Raw genomic sequence first — 13,727 nt, forward strand, 5'->3', positions numbered from 1 at the left:
AGAAATACCTGGTTCACATATCAATTATCAGCTGTGTAATTTTAGGCAAATTAGTTCTTGCTGTAACCCTGTTTCTTCACCAATACAATAGAAATATATGAATATTAGAGGATTATTGAGAAATTAAAATAAGCAGCTCCTTCTACTGCATCTTTTACAGAGTTTGCATTTAATAAGTGGTAATTTGCTTCAGTTTCTCATTAGTCAAGAGGCTGTTTTTAAAAAGAATGAGAGTCTAGAAAGAATTTGCTAGTTTTCCATTAAAGAGACTCAGAAATTTCTTTTCTTCTATCTTATTTTCTATTTTTCCATGATTTTTTCTGTCCTTTCTAACCTTAATTCGAATCGAAACAATTATTCTCTATATTGTTATCTATTTTTTAAAGTATATATTATTTTCCTATCCTTTCAGTGGATTTCTTTTTGAAGGCCATGGTTGTCAAAATGTGGTCCAGGGGCTTCTAGGGGTGTCCAAGAGTCTTTCAGGGGTCTGAGATAACAATTATTTCCTAAATAATATTAATATATCTTGCCTTTCCTCCCCTTTTCTTTCATGAATATACAGTGGAATGCTCTAGAGGCTCCACTGGGTGTGATATCACAACAGATTGAATGCAATAGCAGATATGAGGATAAAACCATCTTCTACTAAGCCAGATATTTAAACAATTTGCAAAAAATATAAAAACAATACTATTATTGTTACTAGATTTTTTACTTTGAATAATAGTTATTTTTCATATAATTATATAATTTGTGTTAATATGTAATGGGATTATTGGTTTATTGCTTTTTCACTCTCTCTTTATTTTGTTTATTTATTTTTAGAACTGGGGTCATGCTCTGTTTCTGGGCTGAAGTGCAGTAGGGTGATCATAGCTCACTGTAGCCTCGAACTCCTAGGCTCAAGTGATCCTCTTGCTTCAGCCTCCTGAGTATCTGGGACTACAAACATGCACCACCACACCTGACACGCTGTTATTTCCAAATGAATAAATGAATATTTTTTTAAACTTCTCAGTTTTAATTTCTAATATGACAAATAATAACAAATGCAACTCACAAAACAAAAGCTTGTTGGGGGTCCTCAATTATTTTTAACAGTGGAAAAACATCCTGAGACTGCAATGAGAATCACAGCCCTAGAATCACATGCCTCCTTGATTTCATGCAGTTTAATATAAATTAGTACTTTAACTTCTTCCTTGATAATATTGTGACCTAATAGTAGTTTATGTCCATTTATGTTTCAGTCTTTTGTATTGTTTATATGCATCTTAATTCTGCCTATATTTTTTTTTACCACACAAGACTTTATTAAACTTTTGTATGGTCAATATTAACTTACATTTACTAAGATATTAATCTTTCCATTTTTCTTTATCCTTTCCTGTATTTATAGTTTTTGGTAAGTAATGCTTTCTCTACTACCTGATTGAGTGCTGGATATTATTTTTGAGAAACTACTGGATATTGTATATTAAAAATTATAGCAATTCTGGATATTATCCTCCTATAGAGTGGATTCATTCTGTCCTCTGGTGGGCAGCCTGTTTAAAGACAGATCACCTTGATCCAATCAGGAATTGAGGTGATTTTTGCTTGGGTTTGAGACATTTTTCTTCTTTTTTGAGTGTCAGTCTAAATTTTGTGTTAGGGCTAGAGTATAGCTTGTTAGGGATCTCAACCAAGAGGAGCTGTGTTTACTAGAACCATTTCTGTTTTGTGGAAACTCAGATCTAAGAAACTACCTGAAAACTTGGCTCCACTGTTGAGCAGTTTTCTACTTAGCTTCTTACTTAGGATGTTGCTTCACACAGCAGATGAATTCAGCAAATCTCATCGTGGAAAATAGCAGTGTTCAGCTCACTTTTCTTTCTCTCTTCTCTCTGGGCTGAGATGTTGGTCATTAAAGTTCTGGTTGTCTTGACAGCCTCAAACTGCACTTATTTACTTATACATTAGGTCTAATGATTCTTTTTAAATTTTACTTTAAGTTCTGGGATACATGTGTGGGACGTGAAGGTTTGTTATATAAACCTTTATAAACGTATAAAGGTATACGTTTGCCATGATGGTTTGTTGTAGCTATCAACCCATCACCTGGGTTTTAAGCCCCACATGCATTAGCTATTTGTCCTGAAGCTGTCCTTCCCATCCACCCCGCCACTCCCCTGCCCCCACAGGCCCTGTTGTGTGATGCTCCCCTCCCTGTGTCCATGTGTTCTCCTTGTTCAGCTTCCACTTACAGTTGAGAGTATCTGGTGTTTGGTTTTCCGTTCCTGTGTTAGTTTGCTGAAGATGATGGTTTCCAGCTTCTTCCATGTCCCTGCAAAGGACATAATCTCATTCTTTTTTATTGTTACATAGTATTCCATGGTGTATATGTAACACATTTTCTTTATCCAGTCTATCATTGATGGGCATTTAGTTTGTTTACATGTCTTTGCTATTGTAAATAGTGCTGCAATAAGCATACATGTGCATGTATCTTTATAGTAGAAAAATTTATATTCCTTTGGATATATACCCAGTAATGGGATTGCTGAGTCAAATGGTATTTCTGATTCTAGGTCCTTGAAGAATCACCACACTGTCTTCCACAATGGTTGAACTAATTTATCTTCCCACCAACAGTGTAAAAATGTTCCTATTTCTCCACAGCTTTAACAGCATTTGTTGTTTCTTTACTTTTTAATAAACATCATTCTGACTGGCGTAAGATGGTATTTCATTGAAAAATATGGAACGCTCACAAATTTGTGTGTCATCCTTGCACAGAGGCCACGCTCATCTTCTCTGTATCATTTTAATTTCAGTATATATGCTGCCAAAGTGAGCACAAACTTCATTTATTTTTCTTCTAGTCTTGTGAGTTTCCAAAAACTCTGTTGCTTCTCTCCCTTCTATCCAGAGTCCTCTGCCTCACTTGCCAGTCTCTCACCCTATACTATAATAGGCAAATGCTCCAGAGGAAAAAGCCACTTGTAGTGTGTTAGTTTACCTCTCTGTGCTTCTATTTTCTGAGGTTTTGGTCCCTCAACTTCTAGTTGTCTTGGCAATTTTCAGATGCCCTCTGGTTGTCCCCTGTACTGTACATGAATCTATAACAAGATAATCTACCCTAGTAGGCCAGTGGATGTCTCAAAATCAACCAGGCTGGCTCATTAGAATGAGCTCATCATTTCTGCTCCTTCACCTCAGGCTGCAGTAGTGTCCAGTAATTTTACGAGGAGGTTATTACAAGGATAGACACTAAGAACTGTCTGAGTTTCATTCCTCATTTCTTTATTTACCAGCTTTGTGTCTCTGTGAAGATCATTTATTTTTTTCTAAGCCTCAGTTTCCTCATCTGTAACGTGGAGCTGATCATAGAAGCTATCTAGAAGGTTTGTGAGAATGAAATAAAAGAATCCACAAATACATTATAGTGCTTGGCAAATAGTGTGTGTTAGATAAATATTAACTACTATTAATATCTGTAGATTTTATGTAAGCACAATCATTACAAGGGTTATTCAATATAACAAATTAAATGTAAATTACTTATATTCCTTTACAATGAATATTATTAAATAGATAAAAGCTGAGTTAGAATAAGTGAAGGATAGTTTTAATGAATTTTTATATTTTAATTTGTTTTGTTGCCTCAATTTCATCACCTATAAATAATCTACCAATTATATATTTGGCCCCAGAGCCTAATAATGCTTAGTTGAGCTGTTTATATTAACATCCTCATCCTCAAACTGTAGTTTTATGTTAAAAGTTTATGTAGTTAATTATAAACAAATAATCAAACTCCTTCCCTTCTTCTTCCACATGTCCCAAATAACATTTCAATGCTACTATGTGATTCTAGATATGTAGCAGGAATATTTACTTAAGCCTACTTTTTATTCTGAGAATTCATGCACAACAGGGCAGATTCCCAAGCCTTGTGGAAAGTGCCTACCTACAGGCTTGTTTCAAAGGAACTCTGGGATAGAATGCACTTTAACTGAAAACAAGTGAGATCTGTACTTGCTTGGTTAAAAGAACAATTGCCTATGGTGAGAGTGGAGAGGGTTTTCCGAATGTAGAATATGTGCTATAATTTGGGTTGCCCTCTGGCCCAGTCCATCTGGAATCTTGCCTGAGTCTTAGCCTGAGGCACTGTAATGACACTGAGCAAAAGCTAAAAGGGCTGTTTCATTCCAATCTCTTAAGTGGATGAGAATGTTTTACATCAGCAGCAGTGCTGTCAGGCGCTCCTACAGAAATAGTAGAAGGCAGTAGACTGTGCCAATGGTTTCAGTAGCAACAGATGAAGCCAGTGCCCTTGTTGCAGATATTAGCTCCCTCCAAAATGAATAGTGGCAGACTTGATGCTAATATGGGTAAACACTGGACCTGAAGCAGTGCTTCTGGCAGGAATCAGCATCAATTGCCTCTTTGCTGGGGCAATCTTGTGACTTTCTGGCATTAGTGTTTATAGGACACCTGGTCAAAGAGACAGTAGTAGAAAGAGACTGGAGAAAGAGGGATGGAGAATGCCACAGCGTAGTTAAACAACACATGGGAAATTCTCCTTGTAGACTCCCAGAGTTATTTGGAAGATGTCTGAAGGAGGTTGGAATTTCTACAGAGTAGGTAGAGGCAGAGCCATGCTTTGTGACTGTCACTGTAATATGTCATTATCCCTTGGCTAGAGTAGCTTGGGAAATACAGGGCTTAAGAATAATAATAGTGGTAATAATACAGGACCTACTATAGTTTTTCAAATACATCAACAAAATATAGAGAACTGCCATGCATGCTAATATTCACCCTTCATTTAGCTCCCAAGATCCAAAGGAAACAGGAAAGTATACTAAATGTGACGTTAAAGAAATATAATTTTTTAAAGGACAATGAACCAGAAACTGAAACAGCCTCATGGGAATGTTTAATTATGGGCACAACTCCTATGGTAATTGTTTGTGGATGAGATTAAAAACCACTTAAGAATATATCTCATTGTTTTAAGACCATGGCTCAGATTTGGACCAAAATGGCATTGTTACACTGCTTGTTTACTCACCTTTCTATCCTTTGAGTTTCTGTAAGGCACAGTCAACAAATGATAATATTGATGTTGCCAAAACTCAATTTCGCCCACAAAGAGGAAATACATTTAAAAATATGCATCATAAACTCTGAAGAATTTATAATAAAGGAGTACTAGGGAAATAATTTGACCAATACAATTCTCCATTATATAAAAAAGTATTTTGTAGATACTGCTTAAAAAACCCTCAGGCAAATTGAGTTTTTACAGTTCATATTTTTTCAAATACCACATCAATTCACTAAGCGTCCATTGAATGCTTACCAGTGCAAGATAGTAATGAAATAATCAGAGAAATGGATATAGAATTGCAACTGTAATAAGTCCTAGAAAGAGAGCTACATAGCACCATAAAAATGTATCTTTGTCTGAGGGGTCAAAAAAGGCTTGTTGAGGGAAGTCACACCTAAATCCAGAAATAGAAGAGGCCAGGTGCTTTATCTTAAGAATTATTATTCTTAAGTCCATTTATAGGCTTGTGGCTCACACCTGTAATCCCAGCATTCTGGGAGGCTGAGGCAGAAGGCTCACTTGAGCCCAGGAGTTTGAGATCAGCATTAACAATGTAGAGAGACACTGTCTCTACTAAAAAAAAATAATTACCCAGCATAGGGGCTCACGTCGGTGTTCCCACGATATGGGAAGTTGAGGTGAGAGTATTGCTTAAGCCCAAGAAGTCGAGGCTGCAGTGAGACATGATTGTGTCACTGTTCTCTAGCCTGGGGTAACAGAGTAAGACCCTGTCTCAAACAGCAGATGACATGATTGTATATTTAGAAGGCTCTATCCTCTCAGCCCAAAATCTCCTTAAGATGATAAGCAACTTCAGCAAAGTCTCAGGATAAAAAATCAATGTGCAAAAATCACAAACATTCCTATACACCAATAACAGACTAACAGAGAGCCAAATCATGAGCAAGTTGTCATTCACAGTTGCTACAAAGGGAATAAAACACCTAGGAATACAACTAACAAGGGACGTGAAGGACCTCTTCAAGGAGAACTACAAACCATCGCTCAAGGAAATAAGAGAGGACACAAATAGATGGAAAAACACTCCATGCTCATGGTTAGGAAGAATCAATATTGTAAAAATGGCCATACTGGCCAAAGTAATTCATAGATTCAATGCTATCTCCATCATGCTACCATTGACCTTCTTCACAGAACTGGAAAAAAGCACTTTAAACTTCAAATGGAACCAAAAGAGAGCCTGCATAGCCAGGACAATTCTAAGCAAAGAAAAAACAAAGCTGGACCCGGGGAAAAGATGGCTGAGTGGAGACAACTCCCATATGCAACACCCAGTGAGAGAGATGCAGAAAATGAGAGATCTTCTAGCTCCAGCTGAGGTATCAGATTCATTTCAATGGGCCTGGTTGAAAAGTGAACAAAGCCCAGGCAGGGCAGAGTGAGGCAGGGAGGGGTGCTGCTTTACTCAGAAAGTTCATCTGATCAGTGAGTTGGGTGCTCCCCTCTGGCACCCCGGTCCAGATATAGCACTTCCACCAAAGCCTCAGCAATTCACATAACAGGGGATCTTTGCCAGTCAAGCACAGTGTTGAATAATAATCCAGGCCAGTGCCTTGGATTGTTGCACAGATCTAAACAAATGCATAAGCCCATAAGCCGCTGAGAGAGTCTGCAGACCGAGCTATCGCCCCCTCCCCACTGCCCAGAGAGAAAGGGAGCTGAAAGCAGGAAGACAGACAGGGCAACTGGGTGAGCCTCTCCCCCATGACTGGAAAGAGAGGGAGCTGAAAGTGGGGAGACAGACACTGAAGCTGGGTGGGTCCATACCCTCCCCAACAAACCCCAGTGGACTGAAGCACTAACTCTAGCTACTTTTGCAGTCAGTACCTCAGTCTGAGCTGAACGCTGAATGAGCCAGCTCTGTGGAGGAAAGGGGCAACCCCCCGTTTAAGAGGCAGGCCTAGTCTTCAGGTTTTAACAAAAAACACAGGAAGCCTATGTAGCAATGGGACGGTGTCCTTGACAACTCAGCAGCACTTCCAGGTCAGAAGAAGGAGGGGCACCCACCATTAAAAGGCTGGGCCTAACCTCCCAGTGTAAACAAAAACACACAGGAAGCCTATGTAGCAACCTGAAGGAGTCACTGGAAACCCAGTATCACATTGACAAGCAGACAAGTGACCTCATCAAGCAGCTTCCTGAGATCAGAGGTAGATAAATCCATGAAGATGAGAAAAATGGAGCACAAAAAGAATGAAACCATTAAAGACTAGAACACCTCTTCTTCTTCAAGGGATTACAACTCCTCACCAACATGGGAATAAAACCTGACAGAAAAAGAGTTCGACGAATTGACAGAAACAGGCTTCAGAAGGTAGGTAATAACAAACTTCTCTAAGCTAAAGAAACGTGTTCTAACCCAATGCAAAGAAACTAAAAACCTTGAAGAAAGGTTAGAAAAAATGCTAACTAGAATAACCAGCTTAGAGAAGAACCTAAACGACTTGATGGAGCTGAAAAACACAGCACGAGAACTACATGAAGCAAACACAAGTTTTAATAGCCTAATTGATCAAGTAGAAGAAAGGATATCAGAGATTGAAGACTGACTTAATGAAATAAAAAGAGAAGACAAGACAAAAGAAAAAAGAGTGAAAAGAAATAGACAAACCTCCAAGAAATATGGGAATATGTGAAAAGACCTAATCTATGCTTAATCAGTGTATCTGAATGTGATGGGGAGAATGATTCCAAGCTGGAAAACACTTCAGAATATTATCCAGGAGAACTTCCCCAGCCTAGCAAGGCAGTCCAACATTCAAATCCAAGAAATACAGAGAACACCATAAAGATATTCCTCAAGAAGAGCAACTCAAAGGCACATAATTGTCAGATTCACCAGGGATGGAATGAAGGAAAAAATGCTAAGGGCAGCCAGAGAGAAAGGTCAGGTCACCCGCAAAGGGAAGCCCATCAGACTCACAGAGGATTTCTCAGTGGAAACCCTACAAGCCAGAAGATAGTAGGGGCTGATATTCAACATACTAAAAGAAAAGAACTTTCAACTCAGAATCTCATATCCAGTCAAAGTAAGCTTCACAAGTGAAGAAGAAATAAAATCCTTTACGGACAAGCAATTACTGAGAGATTTCATCACTACCAGACCTGCCTTACAAGAGCTCCTGAAAGAAACACTAAATATGGAAAGGAACAAGTACCAGCCACTGCAAAAGCACACCAAATGGCAAAGACCAATAACACAATGAAGAAACTGAGTCAACTAACAGGCAAGAAAACCAGCCAATAACAAAATGGCAGGATCCAATTCACACATAACAATATTAACATTGAATGTAAATGTCCTAAGTGCTCCAATCAAAAGACATAGACTAGCAAACAGGATAAAAAGTCAAGATTCATCAGTGTGCTGCATTCAGGAAACTCACCTCATGTGCAAACACACATATAGACTCAAAATAAAGGGATGGAAAAAGATTTACCAAGCAAATAGAGAACCAAAAAAGTAGGGGTTACAATCCTAGTCTCTGATTAAAGAGACTTAAATCCAATAAAGATCAAAAGAGACAAAGAAGGGCATTGCATAATGGTAAAAGAATCAATCCAACAAGAAGAGCTAACTGTCATACATATATTTGTAACCAACACAGGAGCACCCAGATACATAAAGCAAGTTCTTAACATCTGAACAGGCGATTTAGACTCCCACAAAATAATAGTGGGAGGCTTCAACACTCCACTGTCAATGTTAGACAGATCAATGACACAGAAAATTAACAAGGTCATGCAGGACTTGAATGCAGAGCTGGACCAAGGAGACCTAATAGATATTTACGGAATGCTCCACCCCAAATCCACAGAATATACATTCTTCTCAGCACCACATCGCACTTACTCTAAAACTGACCACATAATTGGAAGCAAATCACTCCTCAGCAAATGCAAAAGAACGGAAATCATAATGAACAGTCTATCAGACTAGAGCACAATCAAATTAGAACTCAGGATTAAGAACGTCACTTAAATCCTCACAACTACTTGGAAACTGAACAAGTTGCATTCGAGTGTTGACTGGATTAACAATGAAATGAAGGCAGAAATGAAGATGTTCCTTGAAACCAAAGAGAATGAAGACACAACTTACCAGAATCTCTAGGACACATTTACACCAGTGTCTAGAGGGAAATTTATACCAATAAATGGCCACAAGAGAAAAAAGGAAAGATCTAAAATTGAAACCCTATCATCAAAATTGAAAGAGCTAGAAAAGCAAGTTCAGAAAAACTCAAAAGCTAGAAGAAGACAAGAAATAACTAAGATCAGAGCAGAACTGAAGGAGATAGAGATACAAAAAACCCTTCAAAAAATCAATAAATCCAGGAGCTGGTTTTTTGAAAAGATCAACAAAATAGACCACTAGCCAGACTAAAAGAAACTAGAGAGAAGAATCAAATAGATGCAATAAAAAATGATAAAGGGTATATCACCACCAATTCACAGAAATAAAAGCTACCATCAGATATTTCTACAAACAACTCTATAAATACAAACCAGTAAATCTGGAAGAAATAGATAAATTCCTGGACAGTTGCACACTCCCAAACTAAACCAGGAAGAAGTCGAAACCCTGAATAGACCAATAACAAGGGCTGAAGTTGAGGCAGCAATAAATAGCCTACCAACCAAAAAAAGTCAAGGTCCAGATAGGTTCACAGCTGAATTCGACCAGACATACAAACAGGACCTGGTTTCACTCCTTCTGAAACTATTCCAAATAATATGAAAAGAGGGAATCCTCCATAACTCATCCTATGAGTTCAACATCATCCTAATACCAAAACCTGGCAGAGACTCAACTAAAAAAGAAAACTTCAGGCCAATATCCATGGAACATCAACGCAAAAATCTTCAATAAAATACTGGCAAACCGACTGCAACAGCACATCAAAAAGCTTATTCATCACAATCAAGTAGGCTTTATCTTGGGGGTGCAAGGCTGGTTCAACATATGCAAGTCCGTAAATGTAATTCATCACATAAACAGAACCAAAGACAAAAACCACAGGATTATCTCAATATATGCAGAGAAGGCCTTTGACAAAATTCAACAGCTTTTCATGCTAAAAACTCTCAATAAATTAGGTATTGATGGAACATATCACAAAATAATAAAAGCTATTTATGACAAACACACAGCCAATATCATCCTTAATGGGAAAACGCTGGAAGCATTCCCTTTGAAATCAGGCAATAGACAAGGATGCCCTCTCTCACAACTCCTATGCAATATAGTATTGAAATTTCTAGCCAGAGCAATAAGGCAATTAAAAGAAATAAAGGGTATTCAGTTCAGAAAGGAGGGAGTCAAATTGTCTCTATTTGCAGATGACATGATTGTATATTTAGAAGACCCCATCATCTCAGCCCAAAATCTCCTGAAACTGATAAGCAACTTTAGCAAAGGCTCAGGATACAAAATCAATGTGTAGAAATCACAAGCATTCCTATATACCAATAACAGACACACAGACAGCCAAATCAAGCACGAACTCCCGTTCACAATTGCTACAAAGAGAATAAAATACCTAGGAATACAACTAACAAAGGATATAAAAGACCTCTTCAAAGAGAACTACAAACCACTGATCAAGGAAATAAGAGAGGGCACAATCAGGTGGAGAAACATTCCATGCTCATGGTTAGGGTCAGAATCAATATCATGAAAATGACCACACTGCCCAAAGTAATCTATAAATTCAATGCTATTCCCATCAAGCTACAAGTCACCATTTTCACAGAACTGGAAAAAAAAACTTTTAACTTCTTGTGAAACCAAAGGAGAGCCTGCATAGCCAAGACAATCCTAAACAAAAAGAACAAAGCTGGATTCATCACACTGCCAGACTTCAAACTATACTACAAGGCTACAGTAATCAAAACAGCATGGTACAGTTACCAAAACAGAGACATAGACAAATGGAACAGAACAGAGGCCTCAGAAGCAACACCATACATCTACAACCATCTAATCTTTGAAAACCTGACTAAAACAAGCAATTGGGAAAGGACTCCCTGTTTAATAAATGGTGTTGGGAAAACTGGCTAGCCATGTGCAGAAAGCAGAAACTGGACCCCCTCCTGTCACCTTACATTAAAATTAACTCCAGATGGATTAAAGATCTAAACATAAGACCTAACACCATAAAAACAGTAGAAGAAAACCTAGGGAAAACCATTCAGGACACAGGCATAGGCAAGGACTTCATGACTAAAACACCAAAAGCATTGTCAACAAAAGCCAAGATAGACAAATGGGATCTAATTAAACTTCAGAGCTTCTGTACAGCAAAATAAACCATCATTAGAATGATCCAGCAACCAACAGAATGGGAAAAAATTTTTGCAATCTACGCATCTGACAAAGGGCTAATATCCAGAATCTACAAAGAACTAAAACAGATTTACAAGAAAAAAACAAACAAACCCATTTAAAAGTGGGTGAAGGATATGAACAGACACTTCTCAAAAGAAGACATATATGAGGCCAAAAAACATATAAAAAACCACTTATCATCATTGGTCATTAGAGAAATGCAAATCAAAACCATATTGAGGTATCATCTCATGCTAGTTAGAATGGCGATCATTAAAAAATCGGGAGACAACAGATGCTGGAGAGGATGTGGAGAAATAGCAACACTCTTAAACTGTTGGTGTGAGTGTAAATTAATTCAACCATTGTGGAAGACAGTGTGGCTATTCCTCAAGGATCTAGAAACAGAAATTCCACTTGGCCAAGCAATCCCTTTACTGGGTATATGCCCAAAGGATTATAAATTATTCTAGTATAAAGACACAGGCACACATATGTTCACTGTGGCACTGTGTACAATAGCAAAGACCTGGAACCAACCTGAATGCCCATCGATGATAGACTGGACAAGGAAAATGTGGCACATATACACAATGGAATACTACACAGCCATAAAAATGATGAGTTTGTATCCTTTGCAGGAACTTGGATGAATCTAGGAACCATCATTCTCAGCAAACTGACACAAGAACAGAAAACCAAACACCACATGTTCTCATTCATGGGTGGGTGTTGAACAATGAGAACATGTGGACTCAGGGAAAGGAGCATCACACACTCAGGTCAGTTCGGGGGGTTGGGGAGGGACAGCACAAGGAGGGTAGGGTGGGGAGGGATAACGTGGCAAGAAATGTTGGATATAGATGAAGGGGTAATAGAGGCAGCAAACCACCTGGTTATGTATGCACCTATGCAACAATGCTTCATGATCTGCACATGTACCCCAGAACCTAAAGTACAATGAAAATAAAAACAAACAAACCAAAGTTGGAGGCATCATGCTACCTGACTTCAAACTATACTACAAGGCTACAGTAATCAAAACCGTATGGCACTGGTACCAAAGCAGAGACATAGACCAATGGAACAGAACAGAGGCCTCAGAAGTAACGCCACATACCTACAACCATCTGATCTTTGATGAACCTGACAGAAACAAACAATGGGGAAAGGATTCCCTATTTAATAAATGGTATTGAGAAAACTGGCTAGCCATAGCACAAAGCTGAAACTGGACCACTTCCTCACACTTTATAAAAAAAATAACTCCAGATGGATTAAAAATTAAACATAAGACCTAACCCTGTAAAATCCCTAGAAGAAAACCTAGGCAATACCATTCAGGACATAGGCACAGGCAAGGACTTCATGACTAAAACACCAAAAGCAATGGCAACATAAGCCAAGATAGACAAATGGTATCTAATTAAACTTAAGAGTTTCTGTACAGCAAAAGAAACTATCATTAGAGTGAATCAGCAACCAACAGAATGGGAAAAAATGTTTGCAATCTGCTCATCTGACAAATGGCTAATATCCAGAATCTACAAAGAACTGAAATTTACAAGAAAAAAAGCAAACGAGCCCATCAAAAAGTGGATGAAGGATATGAAGACACTTTTCAAAAGAAGACATTTATGCAGCCAATAAATATATGCAAAAATGCTCATCATCACTGGTCATTAGAGACATGCAAATCGAAACCATATTGAGATGCCATCTCACGCCAGTTAGAATGGCGATTATTAAGAAATCTGGAGACTACAGATACTGGAGAGGATGTGGAGAAATAGGAACGCTTTTAAACCGTTGGTGGGAGTGTAAATTAGTTCAACCATTGCGGAAGACAGTGTGGTGATTCCTCAAAGATCTAGGAATAGAAATTCCACTTGGCCCAGCAATCCCACTACTGGATATATACCCAAAGGATTATAAATCATTCTGTTATAAAGACACAGGCACACATATGTTTATTGTTGCACTGTTCACAATAGCAAAGACTTTGAACCAATCCACATGCCTATCAATGATAGACTGGATAAAGAAAATGTGGCACATATACACCATGGAATACCATGCAGCCATAAAAAAGGTGAGTTCACGTCCTTTGCAAAGACATGGATGAAGCTGGAAACCATCATTCTAAGCAACTAACACAAGAACAGAAAACCAAACACCACATGTTCTCCCTCATAAGTGGATGTTGAACAATGAAAACACATGGAGAGATTGAGGGGAACATCACACACCAGGGCCTGTTTAGGGGTGGGAGAG

General features: G+C 38.3%; 1 non-coding gene across 1 annotated transcript; it reads right to left on the minus strand.

Moving 5' to 3' along the window:
- Positions 1-2,737: 2,737 nt before the first annotated feature.
- On the minus strand, positions 2,738-2,843 carry LOC118150752 (U6 spliceosomal RNA). Its single transcript, XR_004738900.1, has one exon. It is a non-coding gene; the product is annotated as a U6 spliceosomal RNA (small nuclear RNA).
- Positions 2,844-13,727: the final 10,884 nt, after the last annotated feature.

Source organism: Callithrix jacchus, chromosome X (assembly GCF_049354715.1).
Source record: "Callithrix jacchus isolate 240 chromosome X, calJac240_pri, whole genome shotgun sequence".
NCBI lineage: Eukaryota > Metazoa > Chordata > Mammalia > Primates > Cebidae > Callithrix > Callithrix jacchus.